The sequence below is a fragment of the Crinia signifera genome, chromosome 7 (assembly GCF_055691185.1).
Source record: "Crinia signifera chromosome 7, ASM5569118v1, whole genome shotgun sequence".
In the NCBI taxonomy this organism is placed as follows: Eukaryota; Metazoa; Chordata; class Amphibia; order Anura; family Myobatrachidae; genus Crinia; species Crinia signifera.
In genome coordinates this window covers 61849785-61864121 of record NC_139223.1, presented here as the reverse complement: position 1 = coordinate 61864121, position 14337 = coordinate 61849785, and positions in this window count along the sequence as shown.

The following is a 14337-nucleotide window of genomic DNA, read 5'->3' as shown; positions in this document are numbered from 1 at the left end:
TATCTTCATTTAATTTAGCTGCGCCATGGTGTCGTGTTTATTTGGTGTCACTACTGCCTGTCAGTGTTATTTAGACAGGAGAAAAGTGTTAGTTCGACAGACTGTTTTGATGTTAAACATCTCCTGGGTTCTTCAAGTCCCGGACTATAGTTTTATCCATTTTGTTCATTTGGATGTCAGATCTGTATGTGAGAATATTGTGTTTTTCAGTCTTCTATTAGGACTGTATTTGATTATAGGAATTTTGCAGTATTGATATTTAGGGGAATTATTGAGATATGCGAGAGAGATAGTCTCTAGTTGTTTAGAGAAGGGAATATCGATATTTCAAGGAAAAAATTATTTTATATATGTTCTTGGACATTGTATTCGTGGGGGTGTGTCCTTTATTCTTAAAAGGTCCTATATGTTGGTCCAAATACTAATAGTTAATATATTGTGTTAATAAATATTTCACAAACTCCAGAAGGAGATCACCCTGTGAGATTATATATATAAACAATCTGCACAGGTAATAGATCTCGCTTCTTTTTAAGTTCAGAATAAAAATTAAAAGTTAAATTTTAAGATACTGTACCTTCTTTGGTGTGCATCCACAGTGCAATTATTTTCTCTTTTTTTGCCTCGAAGTCATGTTTCACCCACATGAAACACTTAAACAAATAGTCAAACTCTATGGGCCTTATTTTGGTTCATTCTTTCTGACAAAATCCTTCTTAGATGGACAAAACCATGTGCACTGCAGGGGGGGCAGATGTAACATGTGCAGAGAGAATTAGATTTGGGTGAGTAATTTTGTTTCTGTGCAGGGAAAATACTGACTGCTTTATTTTTACACTGCAATATAGATCTCACTTTGAAGTAAAACCCCACCCAAATCTAATTCTCTCTGCACATGTTACATCTGCCCCACCTGCAGTGCACATGGTTTTGCCCATCTAAGAAGGATTTTGTCAGAAAGAATGAACCAAAATAAGTCCCTATGTGATCTATTAGTTTCATTTACATTCAATTACATGCAATTGAATGCTTCTACACACTAATTGCAATTGACATTAACCCTTACAGTGTATTCGTTAGAATATGGCAATTTTTAAATCTGTACTGTGTGCCTAAAATTTATTTTTTGCAATTAAATTTTAAACACTACATTATAAATATTACAAACCAACCATATTTGTTTCAAAATTGCCACAGTTGTGTACACATTATCAGGGGCAAACGCAGGATTTTCAGAAGGGGGTTTCCAGAGGGGCGGAGCAAAGCACGGAGATGGACACTTAGGTGACCCATTATATGCCGGGTCAGTTAAAGTATTATAGATAGACCAAATGCATATAAATAATAATAATAAAAATATATATATATATCACATACATACAGGGGCGTCAACAGCAGTGTAGACCCCTGGGCATAGCAATGTATTGGGGCCCCTACTGATCCTCCAGCGGTAGGGCTGGGGGAAGCTATTTACCCCTTTACTACACAGATGGTGGGAGATGAGGTGGGAGAAGGGGGCATTGGGCTGAATGAAGGGGCCCTGATACATAACTTTCAGGGTGGTAGAGGATGTTTAATATGCAGAGGAGGGGTGTATAGTGGAGTGGGCTTATTATTCATAATTTTCTGGTGGGAGGACAGCTTGCTTGACTGCAGATATCTCCAGTTCCTGGAACTAGATTTCTTATCTTTTAATGGAATTAAGGAATCCCACCTACCAAATGGTACTGGGGACTAGGGGATCAGATTTCAGGAGGCAGAGCAATCTGCCAACGAGTATATAAAACTACATACCAGGTGTGTGGAGCTGGAGCATTAACCAGCTGCTGGAAGGCTGATATCTCTGGTTCTGGGAAAAGTAGAGACAAGCTACTAGTGTCCATCAAAGGGGGAGAGTCCCAGCTTTTGGAATATACCCTCAGAAAAACTCTAAGTTAAACAGAATCTGAAATATCTGACTGGGAAGAGCAATTTCCAACAGGCTTGGATGGGGACCACGGCTTTGAAGTCAGATATCTCCGGTTCCCAAGGGCCGATTTTTTAAATTCTTGTACCCATGGAAAGAGGGGACCCTCAGCCTTCAGCCTAGGTCCCTTAGACTCCTTAGGGGGTTTCTGGGTACTCAGAAACCCCCCCCTGCGTGCGCTACTAATTATGTATATTTTTTTAACAAAAAGTGTGTGCTGTTTGTGATTTGATTTCTCTGCATATTTGTTGCTAGATTTGTGTGACCAGGATAAACACACTTATGTTGTAAGGGTGTCCATGTAGTAATGTGTAAATCTAGCACATTATGCATCACTGAAATATAGGGGGTTATTCTGGTTCACTCCTTCTGGCAAATTCCTTCTCAAATGGACAAAACCATGTACACTGCAGGTGGGGCAGATGTAACATGTGCAGAGAGAATTAGATTTGGGTGGGGTTTTACTTCAAAGTGAGATCTATATTGCAGTGTAAAAATAAAGCAGCCAGTATTTACTCTGCACAGAAACAAAATGACTCACCCAAATATAATTCTCTCTGCATATTTTACATCTACCCCACCTGCAGTGCACATGGTTTTGTCCATCTAAGAAGGAATTTGCCAGAAGGAGTGAACCAGAATAATCCCCATAATCCTTTAATTATTTTTCATTTTACTTTTTTACCCTGCAATTACTTAATAGGTTAATGCATACAATTGTAGCTGAGGAATGTTTTTATTATTCTAAATTGACCAGAGGACTGGATTGTATTGTGTTCAGCTGGGAGTATTTTAGGTGCGGGCGCACTGATTGCCCAATCCGAATGCATTGCGCATGAACCATTGCCCTCCGAGATGTGAAAGCTGCTTGTTTGCACCGAAGATTTATGGAGTGTTGGGTCGCGGGTGCTCGGTGAGCGGACCGAATGCACACCTACCAGTTCTCGTGCACACCCATGTAGATGCCCAGATTTCCGCTCAGTTTTTCACTCTTTGAAAACACGCCCATACATACGCCCACATTACGCCCATATTGTCCAAGTGTGTTCGGTTGACATTTTTACTCTGTAGCGACCAGACTGAGTGCGGAGGCACAACGTTGCACATGCGCAATGCGTTTCCTACGCATGCGCACTTTGCTGAAATTCGCCATCTGAACGAATGCAGACCTGTCTGACTTAATCAGAATAAGGGCCTGTATGCACTGCTTCATTCAGAGATGGACGCCTTCTGACTTCTGTGATCTGCTGCTATTTCCGAATATACAGCATGCACCCATTTTCTGGAATGCTGACTGTTGCTGCCCCTTTTCCTTCCCATAAAAGTCTGCAGCATTGAAATCATGCTGCGGCTTAAGGGTAGTAGTGCTATTTTTTCAGCAGGAACTCTGTTCCTGAACCTCTTATTAAATATGACATCATCAGGAAGCAATTTCCTAAACCTGTCCGGGGCCAAGATGTACTATCCATACATTTTTAAATGCCTTCTTTTCTATATACAGTAGATGTGTGTGTGTGTGTTTTTAAATAGCTCCACCCCCAGTACCTGCACCTATCTTTTAGAGATGGCCATCGTTGCTTTTGCCATCAATGGAAAAAGTGCAACTGGACATCGATGGTGCATAACTATGCAATGGATGACCATAAACCATCATTTCTAAAAAAAAAGGAAAGAAAAATAGTACTGCTGCTGAAGGAACATGCACATGCGCAATACAGAAAGCATTGCAGATGTCTGCAAACCATCCAGTTTGTATACATCTTTGAATCTGGTCCACTGTGCAACGGTATTAAAAGCATAGGCAATAGTAATCTTAAACATGGTACAATCAAACTTTTTAAATAGTGCTTCAACCTAATGTTGTGGTCATTTATTTTAGTTTGTACATACCCTCTAGCAGTGGTCGAAGTGGAAATTTTGAAGTGGGGGTATGGAAATTTTGAAGTGGGGGTATGGAAAAGTAAAGAGTGAATATAGTGCGCACCTTCGGACACCCCCCTGTCCAGCAACGTCCCCTGCCAGGCTGCCCCGTTGTACAGGGGTATTACAAAAGCACAATATGTGCTGCTGAGTGATCAGAGAGCATCCTGAGGGGGAAAAAAAACTTTTTTTTTTTATCTTCAGATTAAAGTGGGGGTATGCCATACCCCCGTATACCGCCCCACTTCGAGCACTGCCCTCTAGAAAATAAACTCCTTTACTATTCTGTCTATATTTTACATCAATGTACTTTTATGAGGACACTGCCCGGCCCCAGACGGGACATGCGGACCTCCCAAAATATTGGGATGGTCATACAAAAATAGTGAAGGTAAGAAGTTGGGAGGTATGCGAATAGAAAATATAGATGAAACGTAGGTACAACAAATTTGTAAAATATGGATGAAAAGCAGATACATAAAATATGAAAAATATAGGCCCGAGCCGTCGCTATAGCCCTGGCGATTAATTTCCAGCACACTGAATAAATCTAGTTAAGCGCCAGGGCCAGTGTTCTAACAAAGAACACTGTCCCTGACCGATCGCTCAGCGGCACATCGTTGTGCAGTGCTGTATGCTGAGCGTTTGGGGCGATCTAGCATCGCTCAGAGCTCTCATCTCCCAACGCTTATGTGTGTAGGCCACTTTACACAGATCAATTTATATCTGGACTGTTCTGGGGTCTGGTTAAAATTGTGTTATATATTTTTTAACCTGCAATGGTCAAACATATATAGCTGGGGGTAAAGTCACAATTACAGTTTCAGATACAGGTCGGTGGTGCGGGGGGCTGGCGTCCCGTACCCTCCCGCAGTCAGTGACGTGCGGTGAGGTTAATGACAGGTGAGGCAGGCGCTTTTGCGAAAGGGGAATGGGTACCGCCAGTGCCCTAACTAGACATTTTGGTACCCTGCACCGGAAAGGGAATTGGTGCCCCCCCATAGTGAAAACATTTTAAGTGTGTGGCTTCATGGGGAAGGGACGTAGCCACATAATTGTAATGTAATGCCCCTAACACATTATGCCGCACACTGTAATGCCCATATCACATTATGCCACACACTGTAATGCCCATATCACACTATGCCACACACCGTAATGCCCATATCACATTATGCCATACACCGTAATGCCCATATAACATTATGCCACACACCGTAATGCCCATATCACATTATGATTTACCATTTTTAGACTTGAATGTGGCTGGACCTATTCCTCCAGATGTGTGGTTTGCTGGCGTCAGCACTCCTCACAAGGTGATGTGTAGAGGTAGGTTAGGTAGTCAGCCGGGACAGCCATGCATTAATGCTGGGTCAGCTCCTCCTGGGTCAGCCATGACAGGGGCTGCAGGTGCACTGAGCCCCATCACCCTGGCTTCCAGTGCTTTTGAGTAATGGGGGAAGCCACAGCTTGGTAAGAGTCCCTTAAGCAGGGACCAAAGGAGGAATGGGAAGGACGGGCACTGCAGTGTTCCCCAGCGGGGAGGAAGCAGAAGGATGGGAACTGCAGGGTTCCCCAGCGGGGAGGGAGGGGAAGGACGGCCGCTGTATAGTTCCCCAGCGCCGCTGTCTGTCATAGCTTGACAGAAGCAGCGGCGGCCACCAGCACAGAAACAAGGACGAGCGGGGGAGGGAGGGGAAGGACGGTCGCTGTATAGTTCCCCAGCGCCGCTGTCTAGTTCCCCAGTGCCGCTGTCTGTCATAGCTTGACAGAAGCAGCGGCGCCCGCCAGCACAGAAACGAGGACGAGCGGGGGAGGGAGGGGAATGGCGGCGCTGCAGGGTTCCCATCGCTGCCACCGCCAGCAATACAATCACTAAGCAGGGATAACAGGCACTGCAGGGTTCCGCCAGCACCACATGTTCTCACACTGCACTTAGTGACAGCGGATAGGCTGTCAGTGTGTGACAGCCTGATCCGCTGTCCTATCACATCTGCCTAAGTGACTTCCCTGTCACTGAGGCAGATGTGTAGATGCCGCTTCCCCATTGATTTTCAATGGGCTTTGCAGCCACTTTTGCTCCCCATGGCTTAGCCTTGCCCCCCGCTGCTGACAGTTTTCAATGGTCAGCGGGAGGCACAGCTCCCGCTGCCTTACAGCCTCCCCACACAGTGTCTCACCTCATAATTTATTGAAAAAATACAAATAAGATATTTATTACACAGTATATGTGTTATAAATATCTTTTAATGTTTTTTTAATCAATTATTACAGGGGAGGCACTGCCTCCCCTGCCTCCCCTGACTGCACGTCCCTGCCCGTAGTGCACTCTAACCTGAAAGCGCTGATGGTGCTGCTTCTGTCCTTCCCACTGGTCCTATCCCACTGCTGATTAGGTTGGCACCGTGTCCGCTCAACTCGTCGGCTTCCACAGACATCAAGTCAACAGGAAGTAAAAGCCGGGGAGGGAGGGATGACTACAACATCCAGCATGCACCGGGGGACGACGGCACGCACTGAGGGGGAGCGCAGAGAGGCTGCGGCGGGTTGGGGGAGCCTGGAGGCTTTTTTTTTAGACCCCCGGATTCCAGGTGATGCGCAATGCACTCTCCTCCGCTGGCAGCGCGTCTGGCTGCCGCGGCCGCCGCGTACCCCCGAGCAGGGTACGTGTACCACAGGTTGGGAACCACTGGCCTAGTGTGTAGCCGGACTGACACACACTCTCCTTATACCACCATTTTTTGTTGTGCAAAAAAGATGCCCACTGCCAGCTTCTGAGATATGCTGAACACAGCATCAGTTAAATTTTACGGCCATTAGTTGCAGCATTGGACACATAGGTGTGTGCAGGTGTCGAGTTGGGTGTACCATTATGGGACTTCCCCTTTTCGCCGCTGTATAAACTACCTCCTCCACCCCTTGCTCTGGAACATAGACTGCACACCTGGGCCACCAAGGTGAGTAGTCTATGTACTAGAGAAGGGGAAGGGGGGAATCCATAGCTGCAAACCAGACTCAGCTCCTGCAGATGTCTATGATTGGACATCTAATTAATCCTAAGGTTACTCAATATGTCCACCGCAACTAAGCTGGTGAGGCCATGAATCTGTGGTGGGAGACTTTGGCAGTGGAGACAACAGGCCTCTGTGTTATACAACACTCCATGTTCTTACCCCTAAAAGGGTGCATAATGTTAATCATGCTTACAGTGCACTATGACCAAGGCTGCAGCTGTATCAAGTCATATGTGCATTGCATCTCTAACACATGTGCAGTCCTCAGAATATCACCCACTGGGGAATATAATCATGTCCACTTCTGAATCAGCCTCATTGCATCAAATGATGAATCTGAACTGGAGATCAATTTATAATGCCTATCAACAAACAGTATGTTGCACAGTACATATGTAGACACCCAAAAGGAGGAGTTACCTTATGGGTGCGGCGGGGGCCGATCTTCCCCAATATCCGGATCTCAGTCAGGAGTCTTCTCAGGATGCAGGAATGGGGCACAGAACACTCCACTATCAGATTCGATTTACCTTTTATTTTTAGGTAAGAAGGAAATGCTTTACGGTGCAATAAACATTCAGGTGAAGGAAATGGTTTCACAGTGCAATAAACATTCAAGTAACAGGAAATATTTCACAGTGCAATAAACATTCAAGCAAAAGGAAATGTTTCACAGTGCAATATACATTCAAACAAAAGGAAATGTTTTACAGTGCAATATACATTCAAACAAAAGGAAATGTTTTACGACACCTTTCTTTGTGCTAGTGACGTATCCCAAACTAAGCTAAAGTTACCGGTAACCTCCTAACTTACACCTGACAACCCTTCGCAACAATTCTACAATGTCCTAACTCGCAGGCCCTAATGGCCCGACCTGTGCACAAGGATTTGGCTGGGGCCCATGGTGGTGCACATATCCAGTCGTGGGACAGGGGTAGGGTCTGCCTAATGTCTTGGGTATTTACTGGCCCGTATGCAGTCTTAACAGCAGTGAGGAGGCCTTCTCGGCCCTTATAGTGAACGAGTTTCCTCACTCGGTAGGTCGGCCCAGGGAAAGAAAGACTGATGGCCTGGAAGTTGCGGGCAGGCCACTAACAGGGGGATGCCCAGCTCCGAGGATGCAGGGGCTGTCTCTGGGTTGGGTAGGGTTCTGTTGGGAATATGGCAGGTGTAGTGTCGGATCCCTAAAAGGGGCCTCAAAGGCAACACTCACGTTTAGACGGCAAGATGGCGGCCAGTCTTTCTTCCTCCTGGAACTTCAAGATGGAGGCCGTCTCCCTCAATGGCCTCGTGGACTTGGACAGATGAGTGCGGCAACCTGCAGAGCCCCTCTCACTTCTTCTGTGCTCTGGGTGTCAGCTTGGCCACGCTGGATCCGGTGTAGTGGGCAGAGGACCGGCTCTTGCCGCGTGGTCTGTGCTGCTGATGGCTGGGGAAGGTCAGCGGGGTCACGGCTCTTGCCGCGCTTTCTGCGTGGCTGGTGGATGGGGAAGGTCAGCGGGGGTTGCCGCTCTCGCAGCGCTGGATGAGCCTGGCTGCCTGCGGCGCTCCCTTCCTTTCCCTGCGTCCCAGGGTCGGCGGGGGTCACTCTGACGTCACCCGCTCCTTTGCTGCGGCTTCCCCGGCGGGTGATGGACGGCTAGCGGTTCCTCTCCCTTCGCTGCTGGAGGTCGGCGGGGGTCACCGCTGACGTCACCCGCTCTTCCGGCCGGCTTCTCCCTTCTCTGCGGCGGGCGCTCCGTTATGCGCCGGGGGTCACACGCTGCTGCCGGTCTCTCTACGCTGCTCTCTCTCCACGCTCCTCACTTCACGCTGCCTCGCTCCACCCTGCCTAGCTGGTGAGTCCCCTTCCTTTTTCAAACGCCGCCTCTTCCTCCCTCTCGCCCTCCAATCCACTGCTCTCCTGGCCCCGTCAGTCACAGGCTGTCGGGGCAGGTTGGTTTTACCCCGTCTGTCCTGGGGCTTACATCCGCCCCTACTTTTTTGTGGTCGTGTCCTCACGCCACACTATCGGAGACACAAGTTCAAACCGTTCAAAAGTCCTGAATAAATAAAGTTTCTTTCATAGTCCACATACTTTCAGTAAGAAGGGTAACTTCCCGACGGTTACAGTAGCGTCATCATAAAACAACAATTTAAACATACACATATATACAACAACATCAGAATGACATGAGGTTACTACAGTTAGAGCTTATTCTCGATATCGGGCTGGCAAGACGCCCCTGGTGCTTCTGACAGGCCGCCTGGGCTCAACTTCTGGAACGGGCTCTGGGCTTGCAGGACGGTCCATGGCTGGAATGTTCAATTCGGCCAAGGGGTTGGTCGGCACCAAGGGCATGGCTGGCCAGCCTGTATATAACAGAAGGTCCAGTGGGTTCCGCAGGATATCAGCCATAGGCAACGGACCCGTGGTTGCCACTTCCCCGGGCGGTTCCTCTTCGCCGGTAGCTTCTGGTCCCGTGACTCGGCCGATGTACGGTTTGAGCTGATTTCGATGGATCCACTGTAGGCGGTCTCCATCTTGTTGCCGGATCTGGTACACCGGGAGGGTTGACTCTGGCTCTTTGGTAACCACGTATGGGTAGGGTTCCCACTTGGAGTCCAATTTGCTCTGTGGCCTGTTATTCTTTTTGAACACCAGGCTACCCACCGACAGTGGGTCGGCCTGGGCATTTATATCATAGTTTCGCTTCTGTTGCTCTCGTACTTCCTCCATTCGTTGATTCACGACGGATTGGGCTTCTCTGAGGCGAACTTGGTGCTCTTGAACCCAGGGGGTCTGGCATTGGGGCTCCGCCCCGGGGAGTTGTAGCTGCAGATCGGCTGGGAGTCTCCCTGCTCTCCCGAACAGCAGGTAGTACGGGGTATACCCTGTCGAGGCGTGGCAAGTGTTATTGTAGATGAAAACCAGTTCTGCCAGCAGCGCGGGCCAGTCACGTCGTTGCTCCTGGGGTAGGGCCCGTAGCATGTTGATGAGTGTTCGATTCATTCGTTCACACACCCCGTTTCCTTGAGGGTGATAGGGAGTGGTGTGGAGTTTCCGACAGCCATAGAGTTCACACAGTTCAGCAAAAAGTTGCGATTCAAACGTCGGCCCTTGGTCGGACAATAGTTGGCGTGGGAAGCCGTAGGGCCGGACGAACGCCCTCCAGAAGACTTCGGCGGTTGTCTTGGCTGTTAGGTCTCGGACAGGTAAGGCCACGGCAAACTTAGTATAATGGTCCACGATGACCAGGGCGTACTGGTACCCGGTGCGGCTTGGTTCGAGCTTCACATGGTCCAGGGCGACCAACTCTAGTGGATATGTGGACACGATTGGATGGAGGGGGGCTTTCTCCGCTGATGTTGCTGGTCGTCGCACTGCGCAGTTCGGGCAAGTCTTGCACCAGTCCTCTACATCGGCCCGCATATTGGGCCAGTACACCCGGGTTCGCAGGTTCGACTCCATCTTCTGGCACCCAAAGTGTCCGGAGCGATTGTGATAGGCCCGCAGTACCTCCTCTACCGCATCCCCAGGGACGATTAGTTGTTTGCTGACCACGTGGGTTTTCGGGTCCACGTACCTTCTGTAGAGCACCCCTTGCCGTACTTCCAGTCGTTCTCTCTGTCGCCACAGCTGGCGTACTTCGACGGGGGCCCGATCTCGTTCTTCACGTGACAGGGAACGCCAGGACTCCAGATAGCTCCTGACTTGTTGGATGTGCGGGCATCTTTGCTGCCGCTGGGCCCAGTTCTCCTCCGCTGCTCCCCCTGCGGTACTAGTGATCGCTGCACTTGTACAGGGTGGTTTCGGGCTTTGGTGCCGCCCACTGAACTGGGGCAACTCCTCCTGTTCCCAGGCGTCAGTTTCGTCCTCTCCCTCTTCGGGGCTGGGTAGGCGGGAGAGCGCGTCGGCGTTGGCGTTGCTGCGCCCACTCCTATATTCGATGCTGTACTGATAGTTGGCCAACCGGGAGGCCCAACGCTGTTCCAGGGCCCCCAGCCGGGCAGTCGCTTGGTGGGCCAGTGGGTTGCAATCAGTGACTGCTACAAATGGGGTGGCGGCCAAGTAATCCCTGAACTTCTCTGTTACCGCCCACACCAGCGCCAGGAACTCCAGCTTGAAGGAACTGTAGTTGGCATCGTTCCGTTCAGTCTTCCTTAGACTACGACTGGCGTAGGCAATGGTCCGTTCCGTCCCATCCTGGACTTGTGCCAACACTGCCCCGAGACCTTTTTTACTAGCGTCGGTGTACAGGCGGAAGGGAACGCTGTAGTCGGGGTATGCCAGCAGGGGAGCCTCGGTCAGTACTTTTTTTAGCTGATCGAACGCCTCTTGTCGACTCTCTGTCCATACTACCGGAATCTTCTTGTTGTAGCCGTCCTTGGGGATTCCCCTCATCAATTCGGTCAGGGGTGCCGCGACTTTAGCGAAATCCCGGACGAATCTCCGGTAGTATCCCACAAAGCCTAGGAACCGACGGACGTCTTTCACCGTTCTCGGGACAGGCCAATCCTTCACGGCGCTGACTTTCTCAGGATCCGGAGAGACCCCTTGGGCATTCACGACATGCCCCAGGTACTGCACCTCGGGTTTGAGGAGGTGGCATTTACTGGGCTTCAACTTTAGCCCGAACTGTATGAGCCGTTGGAATACTTCGTGCAGGTGGTCCAGGTGGTCCTCGTAGGTTTCAGAGAATATAATGACATCGTCAAGGTATAGGAGCACGATGTCAAAATTGCGGTGCCCCAGGCAGTGCTCCATCACCCTCTGGAATGTCGCTGGGGCATTGCACAGCCCGAATGGCATGCGATTGAATTCGAACAACCCCATCGGAGTTGTAAAGGCTGTCTTCTCTTTATCGCCCTCCTCCACCTGGACTTGCCAGTAACCACTAGTCAGGTCCAGGGTCGAGAAGTACCTGGCCGTCCGGAGGGCTGTCAGGGACTCCTCGATCCTGGGCAAGGGATATGCGTCTCGGTGCGTCAGGCTGTTCAGTTTCCTGTAGTCCACACAGAACCGTAGTTGGCCGTCTTTCTTCCGGACCAGGACCATTGGTGCTGCCCACGGGCTGTGGCTCTCTCTTATCACCCCACTCTCCCTCATTTCTTCTAACATTCGTCGGACAGGCTGGTGCAGTGCCGGGGCCACAGGTCGATGCCTCTCCCTTACTGGGCGCGCCGTACCAGTGGGGATCCCATGCCGGATGTCTTCTACCAGTCCCAGCTCAGTCGGGTTTTTGCTGAAAGCCGCCGCATTGGCGGTTACCACCTGTAGTGCCCCGTCCTTCTGTTCTTCCGAGGTATCCTTATCCCCGATGTGGATCTCCTTCCACCAGGTGTCAGCTAGGGCGGGCTCCATTTCCTGTGTGGCCGACGCGCTTTGTTGCTGGGCCTGTTCGGGATGGATCACGTCCTGAAACGTCGTCCAGCTCAGCATGGCCAGTGGTTGGTGGCGGTACAATTTGACTGTACGATTGTGGGGGTTTAGAACGCGCACTGGGACCCGCCCGTGGTCGACTGTCACTAAGGCACTGGCCACTACCACCTCTTGTTGTGCGGTCACGGGGTAAGCCTCAACCAGTGCTTCGTACGTGTCGCCACTTGGGCTGCAGCGGGCTTTACCCCAGAGTATCGTCTCCGTGTTGGGTTTCAGCTTGACGGGCCTACCGTCGGTCAGGCGAATCTTTCCTATCTCCCCTGTGCTCTTTACGAATTTCTGATGTCCCTGGAGGATTTTGATGGTCTTCTGTAAGGCGCGTTGACTGGGCGGTTCCGCTGCAGGGAGGCGGTGCTTCAACGCAGCTACGAGCTCGTTGGGGCAGCGTTGCAAGACGTTCATCCCTAGGATTATGGGCGCTACCTTCGTTTCATCTGTGGTGGTCACCAGGCACCCTTGTTTGGGCAGCAACGTATTCCCGATTTGTATGTCGGCTTCCCAGTATCCTTCGCAGGCGATTTCCAGGCCATTACTGGCGATTAGGTGGAGCCATGTGGGCGGCGGGGACAACAGCTGGTGACTTCCCCAATGGCGTTGGAGGGTCGGCAGTTGGATTGTGGTGATCTGCGATCCGGTGTCTACCATCGCTACGGCCTCCACTCCGTTGATGGTTATTGGCAGGGTGGGACACCTTCCGATGTACTGGGGCCACCATTTGTCTGGGTCTGGGTCTATTCCAGCGACTCCCCCCGAGGTTCGGCCCTCCCCCTCGGGGCATTGGAGTTTAAATGGTCGGACGAGGGACAGTTTCTCTCGACGTGTCCGGCTTCCCGACAGCGTCGGCAGATGGGTCGGCCCTGATGGTCGAATTGGTCGGAAGCCCGTCTTCCATATTCTCGGGGGGGGTCCCATCGATTCCGGCCCGACTGCTGTCTTTCCGTTTTCCATCTGGTTCCCCCGCTTGTAGGCGCGGTTTGCCGTGTCAGCTGGCGCATGTCTCGCTGCATGGCAGCCATCCCGAGGACCAGGTCTTCCACCTGGCGCTGGAGGGATTGGTCTTGATTCCCCACTGGTGGTTTGTCACTCTGGGCGGTCCGGTCTTTCAGTCGGCCCACTTGTTCAGAGCTCGTGGCCACGGGCCCTCGAGCCCCCACCATTTCTGGATATTCTACCTCGGGGTCGGCGTGGTTCCCGATGGTCCGGATGGCGGCGTTCTTAAAATCAGCGAAGGGCTTCCCTGGCATCTGCATCTTGAGGATTCGCAGCTGGGTTTTGACGTTAGGGTTCGATGCTCCCTCCACGAACTGGAGGGTGAGCGCCTCGTCGCTGTTACGGACTTCATCCTTGTCGGCCGCTTGGATGAGTTTCAGGGTCTTTTGTAGACTTAGGGCGAAGTCCCGGAGGGTTTCGCCCGGTTGTTGCTTTCGGCCGTAGAGTTGCATCTTCAACTCCGGGAGGGTAGCGGTCTCGAAGATCGTGGCTAGCCGTTCCAAGATCTGGTCGGTGTCCTTCTTTTGGTCGTCCTCCCATGATTCTACCTCGCTGAGGGCCGAGCCCGTGAGTTGGCCGATGAGGATCTGTACCCTCTGCTCTTCTCTCGGTGTGTAGAGCTGGGCCATGGATTTCATCTGGTTCTTGAAGGCCGTGAATGTGGCCCCCTTGTTGGGGTCCCCACTGTATGTCAACATCCATGGGGCCCCGAAGTAGTAGGGTAGTGTAATGGGAGCGGGAGATGCCGTTGCGGGTACAGGTATTACCACCGGGGCGGCCACCTGTTGTTCGGCGTTGGGGGGCACAATGGGTGCCTGCCCACCTTCGGCCTGTGGTGCGTCCATCCTGGGATCAGATTATACTCCGCGTCGACTGAATCCTGTTCGTGACGCCAGGAAACTGTAGACACCCAAAAGGAGGAGTTACCTTATGGGTGCGGCGGGGGCCGATCTTCCCCAATATCCGGATCTCAGTCAGGAGTCTTCTCAGGATGCAGGAATGGGGCACAGAACACTCCA